Source organism: Lipotes vexillifer, unplaced genomic scaffold, assembly GCF_000442215.2.
Source record: "Lipotes vexillifer unplaced genomic scaffold, Lipotes_vexillifer_v1.1 scaffold101, whole genome shotgun sequence".
NCBI lineage: Eukaryota > Metazoa > Chordata > Mammalia > Artiodactyla > Lipotidae > Lipotes > Lipotes vexillifer.
The window spans coordinates 300747-312896 of NW_006790811.1; positions in this window are offsets into that span (position 1 = coordinate 300747).

The window sequence follows — 12150 nt, forward strand, 5'->3', positions numbered from 1 at the left end:
TCTTGCACACCTCCTGCACACACTCCTGGGCCTGCCCGGCTATGTAGGAGCTGCAGGGGGAGGTGCATTCCTGTTGCTCTCCAAATATGGGAGCCCTTCCCTCCCTGGCATGACGAATCAGGGGTTCCCGAGTGTTTCTTTGCCTTGAGACAGATGGATCCTTTCATTACTCTTTACTAATAAACACCATGTGAAGAACTTGATGAAGTCCAGGAAGACTTGAGAGGTATCTTTTATTTATCTAAGTTATTTATTAAAAATATTTTATACTTACTATTTCTGGTTGATTATAAAGGATATAAATGAACAGCCATATGAAGAGGTACATAGGGCAGATCTGGAAGGATTCCAAGTACAGGAGTTCTCATGGAGCTTGGGGTACACAACTCTCCCCGAATGTGAGTGCATTCACCAACCTGGAAGCTCTTTGAACCCCATGCCAGAAACTGAGAACAAACCAAATATAATAAAAAGATGATCCTCTCACCGCTATCACTCAGGAAATGACAAAGTTTTAGCAGCTCTGTGCCAGGAACTGGGGATGAAGATCAAATATATATTTCTTATTATATCACAGTGTCACAGCTGTACAGATGAGTGGCTGCATCTGTCCAAGGAGTCTGGTTAGGGCTATTTTTAAGACTGATATTTGGAGAGGTGTCTTTTAGATTGAAATGAAAAGTGTTAGAAGGAAAATGTTTTTCCTTCAATATCTACAAGAGGGTGTTTTAACAAATCTTGCTGGATATGCATATTATCCTGCACCTAAAGACGAGTTTCAGAAGCCAAGGGGCCTTTGCTGGGCAGCCTCTGTGGGAAGGGTCAGGTTGGGAAAAGGGTGAGAAACCAGCTGGACCACATGACCCACAGCCCAGACCCACAGGGAGTGAGGGACCAGTTTTCTTGGAGGAGCTTCCATGGAAAAGCAGGGTTAATGTTGGGTGGAAGATAAATGAGAGGACTCACCAGGACTTTGAGTTGCTGGGGCCATGAAGAAATGCTTGAAACAATGAATTATTCAAAAGGCCGAGTTGAAGGTTTACGGAAACCCAGGGGACAGAGACAGAGGAAGACGAAACCCACACCTTTCAAAGATGGTGTGGGCTGAGAGCGGATTTCCTCAGAGTGCCTCCCTCTCTAGTGGTGCCCAAGCCTAGCTGGGAGGGAGCCAGAGGATCTGCCTTTCTTGGCACGAGGAGCTGTGCATAGTTATCGGGTGAATGCACAGAAGGGACTAAGGTGTCCGTGTTACAATCATTACGGCAATGCCAAATCAAAAGTGAATTCTGGAGGTGAGATTGGAGTGAGATTTACCTGTAAATAGAATATGATCTTTACCCTGAATATGACCCTATCGATGGTTTCCAAATTCACTTCAAAGCCCTCTTTTAAACCACATTAAGTTGTTGCTTCTGGGATGACCAGCAGGTGACGCCAGAAGAGTTTACAAAAACTTTTCACCCTGGAGGAGGGAAACCCCAAATTGAATGCTGTCCCTGCAGGGCTTCCTCTGCTCTAGGTGGATTTTTGGCCTCCACATGGGCCTTTCTTTCTCCTCTGCCTCTACTTTTAAAATTTATCTGATTTTCCTCTCTTAAAAAAAAAAAACTTTTTCATTTTCCTTCTAGAATCATAGATATTTTGGTTTTGTGAACATACACATACACACACTATTAGTAGTAGAAACTTAGTAGAAACTATTTGCAAAATGCAGAAGAGAGGAAGAAAAAGACTCTCAATATTTTGCTACCCCCAGAGACAAGGGTCAGTACACGTTTGTTCAACATAATAGATGCTTAGGGTAATAATTAGGTTGGGGATGTTTAGAGCTGGAAAGGACTCAGAATCCTCTAGTGCAGCTCCTTCACACTATAAGGTCATGGGGCCCAGATAGGCCCAAGGTCACACAGCCAGGAGGCTTTGCTGCCCCAGCAGATCCATTGCCCTGTTCTGTACTCTGTGTACTGTCCACCCTGCCTGTCCCCATCTGGTGCAATCACCTCCATGCCCCCTCCCCTTCAGGCCCTCTTCATTCCCCTTCTTTCTATGCCCTTCCAGAGGAGGGCTTTGCCCACAGTGTAGTGGTAGGTTGGTTTGGAGCTGATGAGGCTGCAGATTCCTCCTGTTAGCGAACAAAAGACTGTTCTCAGAGGCACAGAAGAGTGTAGAGGGCTGTGAAATGTTTGAGAAGATGGGAGGAGCTCTGGAAGCTGCAAACAAGCAAGAAAACTGTTAACCAGATGCAGAGAGTACAGAACTGCTCCAACCCTGTCTGGCACCTGGCTCTCATCTGTAAAGATGAACAAACAGCCAAGGAAATAGTGAGAGAACATTAGTTTCTTCAAATGAGCTGAGAGACCAGAGCTGAGTGAATTGTGTCTTATGGCATTGATAATTATATTAGGAAAATAACTGAATGTAGATGGTCTTTGAGAAAACTGGGAGAATGAGACTGATTCCACAGTGTTTGGTGCTCCATGACGCAAAGGACTGTGACATATTTCTCTCCAACATGAATAATAGAAAATTATGTGGATTAAAAAAAAGCAACAGGGAAAGACTGAGTTCTAGAATGCATGAATGGATCATTATTATAGCAAATCCTTGTTTGATTAGATCTTGGACCTTTCTGAAAACATTTAGAAATAAATAAATTGATCGTTAAGATAGGAGATGCCATGGCAAAACAACTGTATCCAGAAAGGTTAGTGTGTGGGAAGATCACCCACCATATCTTGGCTTCTTGAAGATTTATCAAGTGTCTGTTATGTGGGAGAACATAGAGATGAATGAGGCAGGTAACGTAGCTCATGGCCTAGTGGTAGAGAAAGAATTGAAATGTGTTTTGGAATAAAATACTAGATAGCCGTGTAGCTGTCTAAAGAGCCATACTCACTATTTTCTTTTTATTGAAGTCTACTATACACACAGAAAGCTGAACATATCCTAAGTATACAGCAGTATGTAGTTTTACAAACTGAATACACCCATGTAACACACACCAAGATTAACAAGATGAACATGACAAAGCTCAAAGCCTCCTATCTCTCCATCAGGTCACTGCCCCTCCCCTATACTGACCACTGTCCTGACTCCTTACACCACAGATTAGTTTTGCCTGCTTTTGTACTTCATATAACTAGAATTACATAAAACACCATCTTTTGCATCTGTCTTGCTCAAATTACATGTGAGATTCACCCACACTGGGTGTAGTTGTAGCTTGTTCATTTCATTGTGAGACTTCTCCATTTCCCTGTTGGTGGGCGTTTGGGTGGTTTTGGCATGAAGAGCACTGCCATGAACATTCTTGCACGTGCCTTTTGGTGGACCTGTGATCACTCTTCTGTTGGATGTATACTCTGATAGGTAGACTTGCTGGGTCATAGTATATGCCTATGATAAGCTTTTATATTCTTAGAATTTCTATTATTGCCTTGTGCAAACCTTAAATATCACCTTCCTCTATGGCTTGCTCACTCTTCCCAAGCACAGTTAGGGGTCTTCATGTGGGTTCTCATAGCACTTGGCACATAGCCAGCTGGTCATCTGGAGCATTCCCTTGCTGTTCATATGTTCAGCTGAGCACAAAGAAGTTGAAGGACTGTGTTTCATCCACATCTCTTTGCCCCACATCTAGCACAGTGCCTAGAATCCAGATGCATCTAGATTCCCTTTATCTCTTCCTTATCAGTGGCCTGGTTGAGGACGCGGTTGTCAGAGCTGCACATAGATCAAAGCTACCAAGGTGGGCTGTGCACCAGAGGGCAGGCTCAACACTCCAAATCACAGCAGGTTTGGGTATATAAAGGCAGCAAGAGGAAATTTAACAAGGATAAATGCAACAGTTTTATAATTTAAAAGAAAGAAAATCAAGGGCAGTATGGTGAAGACCTGTCGTGGTGGTAGTTGAAACTCCACGGCAGACAGTTGTCTAGAAGAGCAGTATGAGGCACAGGGTGAGCAAACACTTGCAGAGCATAGGCTGCACTAATCAAAGGGTCATTTCCTCTGCAGTCTCTGCCCTTCCCTGCTCAGGCCACAGCTGGTGTTTGGAGATGGGCTGTGGGGGATTGATTCAGGGCAGGGAGGTGGGAGGAGTGGGAGGGAGGGAGTGAGGGTTCAGCAGTGAGGAATTCCTTCGTGGCACATCAGGGATCACTGAAGGCAATTACTCATCTTGGGCATCACTAAATGTTTGTGGAATAGGATGCTCATAAGTAAGAAGATAGAGAACCACTGAAGATTTAGAGCAGGGGTAACAGCATGAAGGCTTTGTTTTAAGTTGATCCAGAAAGAACTGGACTGGGAAAGGGCTGAAACTTCCACCCAAAGATTCTAAGAAGGGCAGAGGATGCCAGACTAAGCCACCATGTTGAAGTTCCTCATTCAGCCTCCCACCACTTTTCTCATGTTTTTGTAAGGCATAATAATTAAAGCATAATTTGATCTGTGGTTTGCCTTCTCTCCCTAATATGCAGGAAAATTTCTGAAAGGAGAAAGGCTTTCCCCAGGGTGAGGTTATCTGGAGCAGGTGAGAGGGGCCATGTACTGTGTCAGGGCAATGACACCTTCATTATCCACAGTGCCCTTCATTCTCAGGAGGGACCCTGGTGATGCTGCAAAGAGAGCGAGTGTGAGCTCGAGACCCAGGTTCTCATTCCCACGCTGCCATTCTCTGCCTCTGGTAGCTTCAGTTATCATCCGTCAGAGGAGACCTCAGCCTTCTCTGTCATGTAAGCAGCACTTTGTCTCAGAAAACAAATGGCATCTTTGGGGCAGGTGGAAGTTCACACTGAGAATCAGTTTTCACATCTGTGCAAGAGGTATCACTCTGCCCCACCCCACCCCCATCCCCAACTAAGGCTTATCAGACACTGCTTGGCACTGTTGGAATCACAGAATTCAATACAAATCTTTTGCCTGAAATATTATAAAGGGAAGTAAGCTAAGGTCTAAGAGCTGCATTGAGTGCACGGGCATGTGTTAATTATTGGCCTGCTAGAAACACTAATGAAGGATTTACTGCTATGAAGGCAACTAACAAAGGCTGAAGAGGTTGGTTCCAAAGGCTGGGTCTGTGATGGCTTTCAGCCAGGAGAAAATCAAAGCACTATCAAGACAGTTCACATTTGGTGGGGAAATTAGTGGTCAAGCTGCAGAGCTTATCAAACTGGACAATGCAGGGAGAGGTCACTTCTTGATATTAATGGCTGTAGGGACCAGATTCACCAGCAGATGGGAATGAGGGACCCAACATTGTAAAGAAAAGTACTTACTGAAGTATAACATGAGTACAGAAAAATGTACATTCATAAGTGCAGGATTCAAAAAATTTTCACAAACTGAACAACTTTTTGTAACGAGCAGAACATTCTAAGCCCTTATGCCCACCCCCACCACCCACCCAAATGGTACCCACTGTTCTGACTTCCAATACCCAAGCTAGTTTCACCTGCTTTTGTATTTTATACAAACGGAATCATGCAATACATGCTCTTTTGTTGCTGGTTATTTTTGCTCATCATTATGTTTGTGACATTCATCAGTGTTGTTGCCTAGAAGTGTTATTTTTCAATTCTCATTCCTGTATGATATATGGTTATATATAAGTAGGCCACAATTTATTTATCTCTTCACCTCTTGATGGATATTTGGGTTGCTCCTTACTTGGAGCTATTATGAATGCAGTTGCTTTGAAAATTCTTGTGTACATCTCTTGGTGAACATAGCTCTCATTCTTCTTGGGCAAATCCTCAGGGACAGAGAGGCTGGGTCATCGAATAAGTGTCTTTGCAGTTTTAGTAGAAGCTGCCAAGCAATTTGCCAAAGTTGTTCAACCAATTTAGATGCATCTGCATAAGAGGTATCCGAGGTTCCTCTTGCATCTGCTGCATGCCGGCCCCTCTGTACAGGAGACTTCTTTTAATTCTTTGCACCATTGTAGGAAAGGTGCTCAATGGAAACATTTTGTTGTGTTGTTTAAATAAACAGTAACAACAGTTTGGTAAGTTATAGTAGAGCTCAGGACAAAGCATAAAGGTTAGGGGAGATTAGGCCTAACTTCGTCCTGCTAGTTGCAGGGGTTCTTAACCTGGAAGGGGGCCGTCCATGGATAGAATTTGGAAGATACATGAACTTAGGAAATACCATCACATCTTTATTTCCACTAACCTCTACCTGAAATGTAGGCTTTCCTCCATGAAAAATGTAGGTAGCAGACACAGTAGCATTAGTTGTACTTGTGACCATAACCCACTAGAATCACAGATGTTTTCAGGTCACATTACAGGTAGGGTGGCCAACTGTCTCAGTTTACCAGGGATTGAGGGGGCTCCCAGGACATGGGAATTTCAGTGCTAAAATGGGAAGTATGGGGCAAATCAAGACAAGTTGATCACCCTAATTCCAGGTTTAGCAAATCTCAAAATATCCCTTACACTTATCACTGTGAAGTCGTTAGGCCCACTAGTAGATCTTATTTAGTGAGTTTTAGATATTTACATTTAATCAGTGTAAAAATATTTTGATAACTCTATTTCAGCATAATTGGTTTCCTATGTAACCTCTGTATTTTATGCATTTAAAGCCATTATTCTGAGTAGGGTCCGTATGCTTCATCAGACTCACAAAGTGGTCTGTCCATATGCTTCATCAGACTCACAAAGTGGTCTGGCAGAGATAGACATTTCAGCTGGGTCTTGATGTATAAACAGGAGTTTGTCAGGTGGAGGGGGGCAAGGAGGACATTTCAGGTGGAGGGAACAGCATGAGAAAAGGAATGGAGGCATCTTGAGAGTGCCTCTAAGGCACAATAAGGTAAGACTTCATGATGTGTTTGAATATACCTTTCAAAATTATTCTTGGGGTAGTGATGGTGGTAAGCTGTGATTGCCAGTATGAAACAGCCCCCTTCGTTCAGTGTGTATTACGATAGGTACCAGGCAAGGGTTATCAGAGTGCAGAGGAAGTGGTGATCATTGCAGTGGAAGTCTGCAGATAAAACTGTCTGGAAGGAAGACAATGAGACTAGTTTTTGGAGGAAAGTGAGGATGGGCAGGGGGTAGTGTCTTATTTCAGGTGTGCCAATGGAGGACCAGATTGCCACTGAGAGGGCTGTAGGCAGGAAGGCACAGAGAGGGACAGTTGATGTCTTTGATGTTTTGCTGGATTTCTTTCACAACTGTTTCTGCCCTGCAAATTTTTTCCATCCGACTCAGCTTTATAGTCTGTAGGAAGGGCTAGCACTGAACAATGCATTCTCTTTTCTAGCCCTGGATGATGGTCACTGCCAGGGGAACAATCCGCCCAGCACAGATATGTCTCTACTAGCAGTTCACACTCCATATCCAGCTCTACAACAGATGTCTTGACTTCAAGAGTTGACCAGGACCTCTCACTCCTTCACTTTAGTTGCCATATGGAAACATTTAGAATTTTCCAACTGGACATGAACCAATACTCCTCTTATCTTTTCTGATCTCCTGACCTCAAGTGGAAGTGACATATAGGCATGAAATGACACACAGGGAAGGAGGATCAGGTATAAACTTGGGAGGGAAAACCAAATGGAAGGAGAGCCAATGGAGGGAAAGCCAAAATATCACATGCATTTTTCAGATGGGTTCTTAAATGATATAGCAAGGCCCTTGAACAGGGCAAGCAGGTCGAGGTGAGTAAAACAGGGATGTAATGTGGGCAGCTCAGAAGCTAAGGCTCATATGAAGGCCTCCATTTCTCAAGGCCTGGTATTCACACCACCCAGTCTTGCCAAAGACTTAGCTCATAGCATGAGAGGGTGTGTCCTTATTCATCTGTGTAACTTCCCTACTAGGTGGAGAGGAAACAGCTGGGACTACCTCTGCTGGGCAGATTGAGAAGTCAAGAGGAATGCCATCTTTGGGGAAAAGGGTAAAGTTTCCACCAGGTGGATGAAAGTTGTTGAAACAGTTTGTAGGAGGAGTAACTTGTAATGTAGTAGAAAAGGCAATCATCACAAAAACTGGTGCACGAAACAACTTCCAGGTCCTTCATTCATTTTTCAAAGACCATAGCTTTTTCTTGAGGAAATTTTAGTATTTAATGCTGAGTAAAGGGGGTCGAATTTTCTCCACATACAGGTAACAGATTTATTTCACCTAGTAACAATTCTTCAACTCTTGACACCGGCAGTTCCTCTATAATAACATATTGCAGGAGGGGCAAGCAGGTTCAATCACTCTGTGGTTAACTATTGTGGTGCTCACCTTTTTAAAGGCCAAGAACGTTGTATTATATCTTTCAGCTTTCATTGATTAGGCTTTGATTCTGTGGCCAGAAAAGGCTTTGGACCCAAGGCTATTAGGAGAATAACAAGTGGGCTGAAATGTTCTTATAACAATTAAATTTCAAACAAGTGCCCGAACCTCCCTCTACCCTCTCATCACTTATATTCTTAGGTAGGTAATTCTATGCTTAAAAAAAGTTTCATTGAGATATAATTCAAATACTGTGGAATTCATCATTTCACACTGTACAATTCAGTGATATTTAGTCCATTCACAAAGTTGTTCATTGTCACTATCTTATTCCAGAATATTTGTATCACACCAGAAGGAAACCCCACGTTCATTTGCAGTCACTTCTCATTACCCCCTCTCTTCAATTTCTGGCAATGAATAATCTACTTTCTGTCTCTATGGATTTGCCTATTCTGGATATTTCATATAAATGGAATCACACAATATTTATACTTTTGTGTCTGGCTTATTTCACTTAGCATCATGTTTTCAAAGTCCATTTACATTGTAGCATACATCAGAACTTCATCAGCCTTTTTATGGTTTATACCCATTACCCTGGAGAACACAAATGCTCTTCCATTTGATATTGTGGTTTGACTATTGCAAACTAGGGGGTGCTAAATAAAACAATGTTTCTGTTGTTCAAGTACTCTTCAGGTGATTTTGTCAAAAGCAAGTCGTGGCTTTCACCGTGCATTTTCCATAAGCTGGCTGGACACAGCCAAACAGCCCAACCTGGTTTACTTATTGAGTTCATCTCCTGGCACGTTCTGAGGAATGTGGCCACCCCAGCTGTGGGAATCAAATAAGCAGCAGAGACACAGTGGGCCTCCTCCATGGATGGCAGTGAAAAATCATTCTCCTAAAATTCTCAAAGCTAAGAATGGTCTCTGACATATTTACAGGGGGAATCTGGGCTTGACTGAGCATATCATCATTCATCAAAGGTCCAGAGATGTTTCTTGAGGAAACATAAGGCCCTGATGGCCTTAACTGGAGGTGAGAAACCCTTCTTCTGGGCTAGTCTGGTCCACAAAAATAGCCTTGGTATTTTCATGATGCTATGGAAATAACAAACCCATGATGTCTCATCACCTCCTGGAAGGCAATACAGAGAAAAGAGTGGTTGGAGAGAAAAGGCCTCCTTGGAGGGCTGGAATAAAAGGAGGTTCAGAGGGCTTCCCTGGTGGCACAGTGGTTGAGAGTCCACCTGCCGATGCAGGGGACACAGGTTCGTGCCCTGGTCCGGGAAGATCCCGCATGCCATGGAGCGGCTGGGCCCATGAAGCATGGTCGCTGAGCCTGCGCGTCCAGAGCCTGTGCTCTGCAACGGGAGAGGCCGCAATAGTGAGAGGCCCGCGTACGGCAAAAAAAAAAAAAAAAAAAGGAGATTCAGAGACATGCAAGGGAATGGGGGAAATAAGCCTGGACAAAGAAAACATGGTCTCCTTTCCCCATTGAGTTCCTGGTCTGTGAGTCTAGCCAATGGCAAGACCACCTGGTGGGCCTGGAATCTGTGGGTCTCTCCCTGCATTTTGGAGTTGGGGCCTTGGGAAGATGAGCTGGAGCCATAAAGAAACCTGAGTGGGCGCTTTCCATGTGTGGATAGCTACCGTGAGCAGGGTGACGGGCAAGCCTAGCATTCAGAATTTGGCAGCATTGAGGGGATAGCATCTTGCCAACTTTCTGTAGTACCCCCTGAATTATAGCTAACACTCCGTCTTATGTTAATTAACTCATAATCAGTATAACTCTAAGCCAGGTGTGTTTGCAGTGTATTTGTGTGTGGGAGGAACATTATCTGGCTTACAGTTTTAGATCTTCATTAGTATGAGCCAAACTAATCAACTTTGTTTGATTACAAAACTCTTCACTTTGTGTGAGCCATGGGGGCGTGGTGGCTGGATTTCAGGGGCTGTATCCAGAATGGAAACATTTCTGTTTGCAATGGGCAGTAGGAGGTAAGCACCCTTGGCAATCCTAAGTGGATCGGTGGGCAGTGGCCCGGTCTGTTGAAGGCATAGAGTGATCCAGATAAGGGTGTAGTGTGTGAACGTGGGGCACCCAAAAGGCCCTCTTAGTCCTGGGACTGCCTTTGAGCTGTATTGAGAGTGACACTGACATACTGCTATGACATTTCTTGATAGGTGTTGAAGTCCTAGTCCCCAATACCGAAAAATTACTGTATTTGGAGTTAGGGCCTTTAAAGAGTTAATTTAAAGTTAAATTAAAATGAAGCCGTTTTGTAAAGCAATTATACTCCAATAAAGATGTTAAAAATTTTAAAAAAAGAAAAAAATGACGCCGTTACGGTGGGCCCTAATCACATTTGATGAGTGGTGTCCTTATAAAAAGAGATTAGGACCCAGAGACACACAGAGGGAAGACAGTGCGAAGACACAGGGAGAAGATGTCCGTCTACAAGCCAAGGAGAGAGGCCTCAGAAGAAACCAACCCTGATGACACCTTAACCTCAGACTTCCAGCTTCCGGAACAGTGAGAAAATAAATTTCTGTTGTTTAAGCCCCTCAGTTTGTGGTATTTTTTTATGGCAGCCCTAGCAAACTAATCAAGATGGTATATTCAACAAGAAAGGCAATGAAACAAGGTCCTGTAAAGTTTTCTGAAATGATTGGGTTGAGTAAGGGTGTTAAAGGATGGAGTTACTGAAAACTGTTATCTTTACCCAATATAAAGATGAAGATAATGACCTTGCTTTTGTTTATTTGTTTATTGTTTGTTTTTAGAGAAGGAGGGAGGGAAGATGTAGATTTGCCAGAACAGTTACAGAGAAAAAAGCCCCCAGCCCCAATCACCCTGGTGGCCTACAGGCTGGGGGCTCCAGCAGGAGGTGACTCGTGCTCTAGGGCTTAGGGGACCATGGTTTGGTTAGAGAGGGCCACCAACCAATGGGCCCTGGCTGCAGGTCACCTCTGAAATAATACAAGGGAGGCATGTATGGGAGTGATGGAAGGTCTGTCTAGGGAAGGAGGCATTTTAGGCTGAGATTGCTTTTAGGATTTCTGACCCTTCCTTCAGATTCCCCTTGGAGTCAACTGAGTCCCCTCAAGCTGGAGCCCTGCAGAAGACCAGGGGGTGTGCTTCACAGAGGCCATGGGTTGTGCACAGTGCCCGAGGCCTGGCACCTTTGAGCCAAACCCTTAAATATCATCACAAACCAAAGGCAAAGAGTTTCCACAATGTACTTTTGTGAATATACTATTTGTGTGACCTTGGACAAGTGACAGAATGTCTCTGGGTCTGAGACTTCCCGCAGGAGCAGCTAACTAGCTCTGCTTGGCTCTGAGATAAGATAGAAGCTGACTTCACTGCTGCCTGCAGGTGGTTGATTCTTTCAACTCAGGCCAGGCAGGAGGATTGTGCTGTGGAAGCAGGAGAGGCAGCACTAAGGGCTAAATCAAGAGAAGGTAGACTCCCTGCTGGCCACTCCCCACTCTCCCTGAGCCTTCAGTGCTTCTCCAAAGTCTTGGCCAGGGTTAGAAGAGATGACTTGGGCCTCTAGGCCCTCGTTTCTCAGTGTGGTCCTGGGACCAGCAGCATGACATTACCTGGGAGCTTGCAGAAACGCCAAATCTCTGAGCCCACATCAAACCTGTGGCCTCAGAACTGCATTTTGACAAGGTTCTCAGGTGATGTGTGTGCCCATCAGAGTTTGAGAAGTGCTACATTTGCAGGGTGGGTACCATTCCAGGTTTAGCTGTCTCTCACTAGTGGTGGGCCTCAGGACTCACCTGTGCTTCCAGCTTTTCAGGTAGCAGGTGTTAACCACCTCCTTACACCTCCACGGCCTTTCATCCTTAGAGCTCCCATCTTTCTCCTCCCCAGGGAGAGTTCCAGTCAGGTTTTT